At 38.3% G+C, this 11,845-nt stretch overlaps 1 non-coding gene across 1 annotated transcript; it reads left to right on the forward strand.

Annotated features, from left to right (window-relative positions):
- Positions 1-6,595: 6,595 nt before the first annotated feature.
- On the forward strand, positions 6,596-6,669 carry TRNAT-AGU (transfer RNA threonine (anticodon AGU)). Its single transcript has one exon. It is a non-coding gene; the product is annotated as a tRNA-Thr (tRNA).
- The last annotated feature ends 5,176 nt before the right edge of the window (positions 6,670-11,845 follow it).

The following is an 11,845-nucleotide window of genomic DNA, read 5'->3' on the forward strand; positions in this document are numbered from 1 at the left end:
CTTGGTGGTGTAGTGTGTATTACCGTAAATGAGGACGTGTGGGTTTCCAGACCGTCAGTTTTAATTTCCTGTGGTGTTTAAAACCCGTGTTGATTTTCAAGAGGATATTCTAGAAAAATAACATTTTTCATTTGTATTTTAAATTTTAAATTGACAAGTGAAATTATGATTTTATAATTATAACACACACATGCATTGTGGAGTGGCTAAATCGAGCTGATTACCATATGCATTACTTCACAGTTATTTTTGTAGTGACAACACTTTAAAATCTCATCACGTTTCAATACATTGTATTGTTTTTACCTATAGTCATCATGTTGTACAATAGATTTCTTGAACTTCTTCTAATTGTAATTTTGTATTCTTTTACCAACATCTTCCCAATGCTTCCCCTACCCTACCAAAGTTACTTGTTGACATTTTTGTTATTCACTTTCTCTCTAGCCATTCTGAGCAATCACTGCTGTGTGGGCTACAGTCTTGTACTTCACAAAAATTTAGTGGGAAAAATTAAAGTTCTGAGAGCAGGAAAATCACCTTAACTTGAAAATCATCTCCTTAGACACTTAACCACACTTCCACCTCATCTTTCATGCACCTGAGACTAGCATCAGGAATTAGTTCAAGAGGGTTTATTCTTGGATTTGGGGGAAAGTTTAATATTAATATTAGAAGGCTGGAGCTTTTTATTTATTTATTTGACGGAGTTTCGCTCTTGTTACCCAGGCGGGAGTGCAATGGCGCGATCTCAGCTCACTGAAACCTCAGCCTCCCGGATTCAAGCGATTCTCCTGCCTCAGGCTCCCGAGTACCTGGGACCACAGGAGCGTGCCACCACGCTCCGCTAAATTTTTGTATTTTTAGTAGAGTCGGGTTTCACTGTGTTAGCCGGGATGGTCTCTATCTCCTGACCTCGTGGTCCGCCCGCCTGGCCTGCCAAAGTGCTGGGATTACTGGCGCGAGCCGCCCGGCCCGACAAGGTTGAAGTATTTTTTAGAAGTCAGCCTGATCGAGTACTTTGGAAAAAGCAGCAGCCTGTGGGATGAAGAACCCAGCAATGAAAAGCAAGACTTTTGTTACACAATGTGTGGAGCCCAAAGTCTATGAACAGCACTGGTCACAGACCCATGAGGCTGGCCCTGACGACAAGTATAGAAGAGATCATCCCCAACAAGAAGCCATTTTCTTGTTTCTTTACCTTCTCCTAAAAGAGAAAAGTAGATGTTCAACAATGCCAGTTGTGAACTGAGGAGGCAGGAGATGCTTATTCACCACAAAGACTTGCTACCTAGTCCTCCCCGTATTGAATCGTGAAGTGAAAGAAGCGCAAGTGCAGAAAAAATCCTTTGTCTTCTACCTATGCTGAGCTGAGACTCTGGGTATTGTTGAGAGAGTATCACCTTTTGAAAAGGCTGCAGGCCGGGAGCGGTGGGTCACGCCTGTAATCCCAGCACTTTGGGAGGCCGAGGTGGGCGGATCACGAGGTCAGGAGATCGAGACCATCCTGGCTAACACGGTGAAACCCGTCTCTACTAAAAAAAAAATACAAAAAATTAGCCAGGCGCAGTGGTGGGCACCTGTAGTCCCAGCTACTCGGGAGGCTGAGGCGGGAGAATGGCGTGAACCTGGGAGGCGGAGCTTGCAGTGAGCCAAGATTGCGCCACTGCACTCCAGCCCGGGCGACAGAGCAAGACTCCGTCGAGAGAAAGAGAGAGAGAAAGAGACAAAGAAGAGAAGACCTGCAAGAAGAAGAAGGAGAAGGAGGAGGAGAAGGAGGAGAAGGAGGGAGGAGAAAGGAAGGAGGGAGAAGAGAAGGAGAAGGAGGAGAAGAAGAAGGAGGAGGAGAAGAAGGAGAAGGAGAAGAAGAAGGAGAAGGAGAAGAAGAAGGAGAAGGAGAAGAAGAAGAAGAAGAGGAGGAGGAGGAGGAGGAAATAATGTAGTGGAAGTCCTAAGCATTTATGGAGACATCAGAGAAGGGCACAGACACACCATCACATGAACAGGGGGCACAGACACATCCTCTGCACTGAGTTACGACAATCCCCTTATGTTTGTGGGATATTTCTACCTTTTCCCTCCCAGTAGTCTAAATTTATAGTCCTAATAATAACTTTGATGAATCAACATAAATTGGATTACACAATCCAGTTTATGACAGAAAATAGTTTTTGTGTTTCACTTAAACTAGGAGAAAATATTTTAGAGGGAGACCTGAGTGCATAAGGCAAGAGGTTTGAAGGAAAAATAAAGACTGTTGTATCTGTTGAATAAAATGTCTAGGAGGCCATTGATTTGGACTAGGCTCCTCCACTAAGCCTAACAGACCAAACTAATATGGAGTTGAAATACAGTAGCTGAGCTTTAATTACTTGCTGGAGGCTCTGTAACCAATTAATAAATTGAGCTGTAACCAATGAGGTTGTCTCCACTGTACTTCTGTTTCCCATAAATGTTGTTAGGCCATGTTATTGGTTGGCATTCTCTGAACCTGCTCTGGTTTGCAGGTTGCCTGATTCTTCAGTCTTTTTGTTTTGTTTTGCCACATTTCATTTTGTTGTTCTTTGCTCAAATAAGCCCAGTTAAAATTTAAACGTGTCTAAGGATATTTCCACGAAACATAAGAAAAGGACATTGGTCACAGAAAAGATGATTGGTCTGGTGTGTGTTAATTTAGTGCTTGCTCAAATAATTTGCCACTTTTTAAAAGAAACCTGTGGTCACTAAAGTCAGAGGCCACTGTAAATGTTTCAATAAAGGAGTTTAGGAAACCTGCATGTCAGGCCAGGAGCTGTGGCTCACGCCTGTAATCCCAGCACTTTGGGAGGCTGAAACAGGCATGTGACCTGAGGTCTGGAGTTCAAGACCAGCCTGACCAACATGGAGAAACCCCATCTCTACTAAAAATACAAAACTAGCTGGGTGTGGGCTGGGTGTGGTGGTACATGCCTGTAATCCTAGCTACTCAGGAGGTTGAGGCAGAAGAATTGCTTGAACCCGGGAGGCGGAGGTTGCGGTGAGCTGAGATCACACCATTGCACTCCAGTCTGGGCAACAAGAGCAAAACTCCGTCTAAAAAAACAAAGAAAAGAAACCTGTGTCTCTCCTACCCCACAAATTTGGACAACTTTGAGTCACAAAAAAATCACCAGTTGTTTTGTGAACTAAATTACATGAGCTCTAGAACACATGCTCCATCCAAAGTAAACGGAAATTGTCTTTTCCATGCAAAAAGTGCCACACCAAGCCATTCCGTGCCACCAGCTTTATGTAGCATCAAAGTTACATTTTCCACAGAAAACACTCCCTCCACTTTCCCAGAAAGACCATCCACCCGTAATGTCTGGTGATTCAGCCAAGCACATATTATAGGAGCATGTTCCTGGAATCTACAGCATAAATGAATTGTATTAAAGACTTCTCCCCTCTCTAGTAGAGACGTCAGTTGCTGCTTACAGGTCCTTTTGGAGTGAGTGCTGTTGTCATTCCCCTGAGACTCAAGCCTGTCAAATATACCAGACTCTGGCTCTCTCTCTTCTGTTTCTATCAACTCCCATTGTCATTTCCTTCTTCTTCACTGCAGATTCGATCACTGGATCTACTCCACCCCAAATGCTGTCATTATCGTCAATGACCTAGGCAGGGTTTTTGTGCTCTATTTTGAATATATATTTGTGTGTGTACATATATTTAAAATTGCTCATATATCTATATATAAAATGGCTTATATATACCTATTATTATAGATTATAATAATGTATGTGTATAAATAATATAAACTATACATTGTATGTTTTATATACATATTTACATAATTATGGGAGTGGCATCCCTTTCCCTTGCTATATTCTATTGGTTAGAAGTCACAAGTCCCAATCACTATCAAGGGGAGAGTATTACACAAATACTTGAACACTAGGAGATAGAAATTATTGGAGATCAACCTAGGGACTCTTTGTCAAAGTAAGCTTGTGCAGAATTAATTGTGTTTTCCAGGCTTTTAAATATACTCCTACTGTAATCTGAATGTTTGTGACTGTCCCCATCAACGAAAATTCGTATGTTGAAACCTAATCACCAATGTCATTAGATTAGGATGTAGGGCCTTTGGAAGGTGATTAGGTGATAAAGGTGGAATCTTCATGAATGGGATTAGTGCTCTTATAAAATTAGCCTGAGAGAGACTTTTTTCTGTAAATGGCCAAGTAGTAAATATTTTAGGATTTGCAAGTCAAATGGCCAAATCAAGGATATTATGTAGGTACTTATATAACAAGGGAGAAAAAAAGTCCACTCATATTTATTGATGAAATTCAAAATACAATACTAATTGAGTGTAATTATTGATAATGAGAAGAATTAAATCATCATTATAATAATAATTATTATTACAGATGGGGGCTCAAAGTTAGTGTTTCTATCATCAAAGTCATTTGCTAATGCTCATCTGTTAATGACCTGTAGTGTAATTTTATTTATTTCATTTTGAAAATATCTTTTCATAAAGATAGGAGATATCAAATGGCTAATATCAATCTGTGAGTATATGATTTGGGGCATATTCATTGCATGGAAGACATTTATGGATTCTAGTAGGTTCATCTCTTTATGTTTGCTTTTAGCATGTCATTACATTGCAAATTAGTCACTTCAAAGTGAGGCTTAGCTTGAAACTCCTCAATTGCATAGTTAAGTAGATTTTGAAATATGGAAATTGCTTTTGCACTTGCATTAAGTTTTTAACACACTGTTGGTACTTTAGCTCGAGTTCAGAGAATATATCTGCTGAAAATTTCTGTGGGATTGGAGAATTGCCTCTTTTAACTTTTGACAGCACAGGCAGTGCACAGGGCAGCTTGATATTACTATGATTCTAGCAGTGTTAGCTGTCATCAAAATGACTTTACTGCGGTACAAGTTTTGTATATGAACATTGTTTTGCCTTGTAATTTGGGGCTGAATTTATTAAAAAGCATTATCCAATCTGAAACAAAAGCTAACTTCCAAAGCCATTCAGGGTCTGATCATAGTAATTGAGGGCAGTTCTTCCCCTTCAAAAAAAAAATTTCCATCTCAGCCCTGAGTTAAAAACAAAAACAAACAAACAAACAAAAAAAACACACACACAACTTTGCAGCGTTAAGTCATTAAACTGCTGTGTGATCCCTTTTGTCAGGACCTTCAGTTTCTAATTTCTGATGGCTGGTCTACCAGAGCAAATTAAGTCCACTGTTGACATTACTGTTCAATAACACCTGATACCATCAAATATTTTCCACAAATTATCTGTTGATGAATAATACAATAAATAACAATAGCCTTACATTTATCACAAGTTTTTTAAACTTGTTCAACCAAACCTCTTTCTGTCCTTCTCATAATTTTACCATCACTAGCTGTAACATATCTTAGCAGATTTAGCTTCAGGTTGCAATGAATTATTGTTTTTTCAACCTCTTAGAAAATACAGTACTTCTAGGCCGTGCATGGTGGCTCGGGCCTGTAACCCCACTACTTTGGGAGGCCGAGGCGGGTGGATCACCTGAGGTCAGGAGTTCGAGACCAGCCTGGCCAACATAGTGAAACTCCTGTCTCTACTAAATACACAAAAATTAGCTGGGTGTGGTGGTGCATGCCTGTAATCCCAGCTACTTTGGAGGCTGAGGCAGGAGAATTGCTTGAACCCGGGAGATGGAGGTTGCAGGGAGCCGGAATTGTGCCACTGTTCTCCAGCCTGGGCGACAGAGTGAGACTCCGTCTCAAAAAAACAAAAAACAACAACAACAAAAAGACTGGTGACAGAGATTCGAATCTTCATTCCTTACACTAATAGTTTGAATGCTTATCATCTGAGCTACATGAATCTATCGATCTACCTGGGACACACATATATATTCTACTAACTCATTTGGTAGCTGTAGTCCTGATCTGTGAATCTCCTTTGAATTCTCCTTTTTGCAGAAAAAGTTCCATTTTAAAGGGACAATATAATCGCTAAAGCTCCAGAACGTTCTGTTTTCCTGCCTCCTGTCTTCCTTGTCTCCCATCTCTTTATGATTCTATGTCAAGAGCTGTAATGTTCCCTAGGAAAAGTCGCTGAGGTTATTAGCTCCTTCACTCATTTTCCTTCCTTTTCAAACTTGTGTAAATCATAGGAACTGCTTGAGCTCATTTCCAGGGGTTGACTTTTAAAGTGAAAGAACTTGTGGCACTTCCCTTCTTTCACAGATGCACAATCTAAACATTAAGTCAAATGCCTTAGGAAGCCTAAAATGAGCCTGAAATAAAAATATTTCTCATAGTCCCTTCTCTTTTGATGTTGCTTCAATTTTTCCCTCGGCTTGAGTTCCCATAAGGCAATGAGGCTCCAAGCCAAATACAGTAAGGTTATAAAGAGCAAGAGAAAAAGACTGGCAAATCAGTGCTTCCATCAAAGCTGTTATTCACTGTCTTGAGCGTCTGTGGGTGGGATCAAAGGCCAAATAAAAATCCAATAAATGAATAACTTTTTGTTTTTAATTAAAAGGAAAATCTAAATTCTACCGCAAATACCAAGATATACTCTGATAGAAGGAAACCAAAGACAGTTTCCGTGGGCTCCGTGGCTTAGTTGGTTAAAGCGCCTGTCTAGTAAACAGGAGATCCTGGGTTCGAATCCCAGTGGGGCCTCGGTTGGTCAAGGTGAGAGTGTCTTCATGCCAACTGTCTTTAAACTTGAGGTTTTTCTGTCGTTCCTGTCTACCATCGGGGATCCTCCACCCCTGATCTTGGACATAACAGGTGGCGTCCAAAGGCTTTGGAAACAAACTGAAACTGTGCATCTTCCCAACATAAGACTACATAAAAATAGCACAGAGCAGTACAGTGATTATAGTATGCTGCCCATTTTTTTGTTTGCTTTTTTTTTCTTTTTTTAAATACAAGCCATATCTTCCATTGGGATTGTCTGTGCAATGTCATTTCAAGTATTCCAATTTTATATAAAGAGTTAAGAACAACGAATTGAAGTTTAGAGAGGGAATGTATACTGTAGGTGTGGATTTTAATACAGTACTGGCCATGTTCTTGGGATTATAATTCAGCTATAGGCGTGTGAAGAGTTAGAATGTCTTCAATTCTCCAAATTTGTAAAATGTCAACTATGAATTAATAATCTGTAATTATGAATGTCAATTATAGATACTACAATTATATGTACTATGAATGTCGATTTACAGGTCCAGTGTAAAATGAAAATACAGGATCCCTTATTCAAAGCGGGGGCAACTGCCATAAAAAGTGCTAAAATACAAAGCTTTTCCCTTTCAGTCACTCTTTTTTCAGCCTGTCATGGTATTTTTCATTTTCTGTCTAATGTCACTCTAATTAAGAAAAAATGAAATAAAATTGTAAGTATCAAAATGAATTTTACAGTTCATCTTTATTTCACACATCAAAATTCGTGGGGCATCGCGATTGCTTTATTATATATGGAGAAGCAAAAGAAGGTAGACACGTAATTCCTTTGCTTATGTGCCATGTTCTTTTGCTCCCCTGAATATCAATTACTAAACATAAATTAAGAGATGCAGTTCATACGAAATTTTAAGACTGCAAAGGTAGATCGCTGGTAGAGTATCTGAAAAGGCAAAGTTGCCAAAACCCTGAATTGAACCAGTCTCCTTTAGATCTTCAGTCTAATGCCCTCCCAATCAAGCTATCTCAGCTTACTGCAGACTGAAAACTTCATTCAATTTCTCTTTCAATACTTCTATTGTTTCCAACTTTTTAGCTTTCAGGTTTCTTAAGTGCTTTTATTATACAATGTATTTACCCACTAAGAAAGACTTGGAACTTATTGATTCCTACATATGATGGCTGAACCCAATTCCCTGGCAGTGTGGAATGGATAGGTGGAGGAGGGACACAGAAGATAAGTGACAGGAATTAAAAAACAAACAAACAAAAAAAAAACTTTCTGCTCCTCCACATCCTGTTGGTTGAGCCAGACACAGTGAAGAAAATTTAAAAATAAAAATAAATAAATAAATAAATAAATAAAATGTGATGGTGATCTTTTTCTTTTCTTTTTGTCTTTGATAATCTTTACAGATGCAGAGAATCGGAACCCAAGGTTAATTTCTGTTAATGTGGGGTCAGGTTTCTGTCTCCTAGTGATGATTTCGAATGAGCTATTAATCCTTTGTTTTATCCTCTTCCATCTAGTCTTTGCCATAGTCATTTGCCCTGGGCAGTGCAGAAGTTTATGGCATACAAATGGAGTAGCACTAAAGGGAGTCCTTTGGATCATGTACGCGAGTAAAGTGTATGAGAAAAGAAGGGATGGTTGTTGGTGAGTAGCTAAAGAACAGCGACATTTTCAGGAAATGAAACCAAGATAGCACACATGTTAAGTATGCATTCTACCACCGAGCAACATTCTTGTGATAGCCAAGCTCTCTTGCACATACATCTCGATATATCAGTGTCAGTATTTCTAATTTTCAAAACATAATGGTTGACAGGAGAAAATCCACTGAGATAAATCACACTATTTCTGAAATCACTAAACTGGATCTACTTTCATCACTATACCACGAGAAAGGTTACTGAACTGCAGACTAAATGACAATGCATCTGCTTCTAGGACATTCCCAATCCAATCTGAAAAGGGTAAACAATTGCTGAAACATGTTTGTATGAATATTGTTTTACTTGTATATAATTAACCTAGGGTGAATAAGTTTCTTTCTTTTGAACTGATAGAACTTTGTTTTCTTTTGTTTTTCACATTGTGGAATTTGTCACAGAACATTGTCACAATTGTTTTGACCTAATTAAAGTGTGGAGCATATTACTGCTAATTATTTTCAGTATTCCTCTTTTTATTAAGAGCTAGAACAAGTCTTTATTGTGGATCAGAGGCTGACTGGGAAACTCGGAGCTAGTTTTAATGTAAGAAACATCATAAAATTTTTATTATTCAAAATTTAGGACTTAAATTTAGGAAAGACAATATCAAATAGAACTGCCAAAATACAACTGTATTACATCAGGATACTAGATGTGTAACATAAAAAAAAATTTTTTTTTTGCTGGAAAAATTATTAGTTGAATAGGAATGGTGAGAAGCGAAAAATTTATTAGGATTATAATAATAGTACACTAACTAAAGTCTTAGAAGTTTAGTTCCCTTTTGTCTTCAGAAAATTCTTTTCTTATTTTTATGTAAAATTTTAATAGTCCCTAGAGCCACATTAGTAAAGGAATTCCATTGAATGTAAAAGTCTATATAGCCTAATGTATTAAGTTTTTTTCTGGAGATAGAAAAAGTTCAGGGAATATGCCTCCTTGAAAAATATTTCACATTTGTACAACTGAAGACTTTCAAAAAATTTTCTGGTGTAAATTAGAAAACTCAGGAGTTCTTCTAGATTCACCTTTCTCTACTGCACACCCATATTACATTCGTCTACATGAGACTGATATCTGTACCATGTGTCTCAATGACAGCCCCAACATAAAAAATGAATCTACACAAAGAAATGTGCATCTACACAAATAAATGAAGAGCACTGGGAATTATAAGGATGTAGTAAATATAAGAATTTTTTTGCTATTATTTAAATCTGTTTAAAAATAATTGTTTAGAATACAAATAATAACAATATGTTGTGGAGTTATAACATATGGAGAGGTTATGTTGTTAATATTAGCACAAACTCTGGTAGAGAAGAAATGAACATATAGTGGTGTAAAGTCCTTATCTACCTTATCTGTACATGAAGTAATATAATACCACTTGAAGTTACAGTGTGATTTTTAAAATGCATACTATAAAGCCTAAAGCATCTACTAAAATTGAATCATAGGCCTAAGTGTAAAACATAAAACTATACAGCTTCTAGAAGAAAACATCTTTGTGACCCTAGGTTAGGCAAAAATTTTGTAGATATGACAACAAAAGCATAAAATGCAATAATTTGAACTCATCAAAAATTTAAAAGGTCTTCTTTGCCTTTCAGGCATATAGCTAAGTGGTAGAGTACGTGCTTTGCGTGTATGAGGTCCACGGTTCAATGCCCTGCACTTCCATGGTTTTGTTTATTCGATTTCCCCAAGTACTTTTATACCACACATACCTTCAGTAACGTAATGCGGAAGCCTCTCTCCTACTCTATGCCTTCAGTTCCCTTTTTTTTTCCACCGGCTCACACAGAAATTAAGCATGATTTCTGTGATAGCAGAAAGAACAAACAAAAGGAAAAAAAAATGCCTATTCAACATCACGAATGCAATAGCACTAACCAGCTTTTCACCTATTCTTTCTTTCTACAATGTTACTTAGGAGAACGAAGAGAAACAAAGAAGAAGAAAAAAAAGAAAGTCATGGAAAAAAAATTTTTTTTTCCATAATAGCTAATCCTGAAGACACTAGCAGTGGAAATTATTTGGGTGTTATCCTAAAGACACCAGCAGTGGGGAAAATTAGGATGGTTTTCCAGCCATCCCAGGAAAAACACTTCGGATAACAAATCGAATGCCTAGGACACAGACTATTTATAAAACTTTATCACATAGCTGGAATAGAGCACATGAATTTCAATAAGGGCTCTTGTATCTCGTGAAGGAGCTTGAAAAAAGAAACAAAAGTAAGGAAAGTCCCACCATCAACGTGCTTTAATTTTGAAGACAAAATCATGTTCATTCACTGTGATGGAGAACATTTGACTTTCAGATAAATTCAAGTGATGGAGAGGAATTTTTCCCTGTCCTCCTTCTTCCTTCTGTGCGGTCTTCCAATCCAGAGCTTCTGCATCCACTAACAGGTGTCCCAGGTCCCTAGAACTGTGCCTGTCTGTGATACACACCACTCTTTTTTTTTTTTTCCCGGACTCGTTATGGAAGTGATGAAAGCATCCCAGGGACAGAACAGCTATTAACTATGCTCTTCCCCTGCCGGCCAATCCAATTCTATTAGCTCTGTGCTATCCAGGACTGCCTTGCATTTTTTCATTCATTGATGGCACTCTGAACATTCCCAGGACTCTCCGGCTTTATTCTTTCAAACATCTGTATGCATAGCAGACTTTCCTGTTGTGATAGCTTTGCTCAGTCGCCCATCCTTGCTTCGCTGTTCTGCTTTTGCTGTTGCCCTGTTTATTCCTCTAGTCTGGAAAATCGTCAATTGATTAAAGTTAATCAAATTTTGCAGGTTTAAAAAAAAAAAATCCTTTGTGAACATAGTTCTTAAGGGAGGGTTAGAGATAGAGGTGTGGAACCAAAATTGAGGACAATCTCAGAGCTCATGATGCATTAACGAGGATTGAGAGTCAACTGGAAAATGGATGTTGTCACAGCTTCCAACAAATACAGTGTGAATTCAACTCTCCGAAGGCTGCCTCTGGACAGAGCAGCACTTCCTTTGAGTCAATATTGCGGGAGAAAGTAGAAATGTGGCAAACACAGCTCAGTTGGAAGAGCTCTGGATTAAAGGTCTAGACTAAAATCAGGGATCCTTCTCTATGACTGAACAGTCCTCAATGTTGGAAGTCTGTGCTTTTTGCTGGTGGAAGAAAGTAGCTTTCATGCAGTTTGCTTGTGAATGGAGCTTGGAGCAGGCTAACAGGAATGGGAAAGTCCAAGGATAAGAAACTGTCATTTGGACTATAATCTTAGTGTCTTAGTATACTGTTATAAATGTATTAGGATACTGTTAGCTGCCAAACAGTATCCAGTTTAGTGATTTCACGAAAGTGGTGGAATTTAATCCGGCGATCCTTCTCCAACCAACAGAAAATGAAACCAAAAAACTGAAAACAAAATGGTATTTTATACATAAGCCAACATAACTATTTCGCGGGCA

This window comes from Macaca thibetana, chromosome 4 (assembly GCF_024542745.1).
Source record: "Macaca thibetana thibetana isolate TM-01 chromosome 4, ASM2454274v1, whole genome shotgun sequence".
NCBI lineage: Eukaryota > Metazoa > Chordata > Mammalia > Primates > Cercopithecidae > Macaca > Macaca thibetana.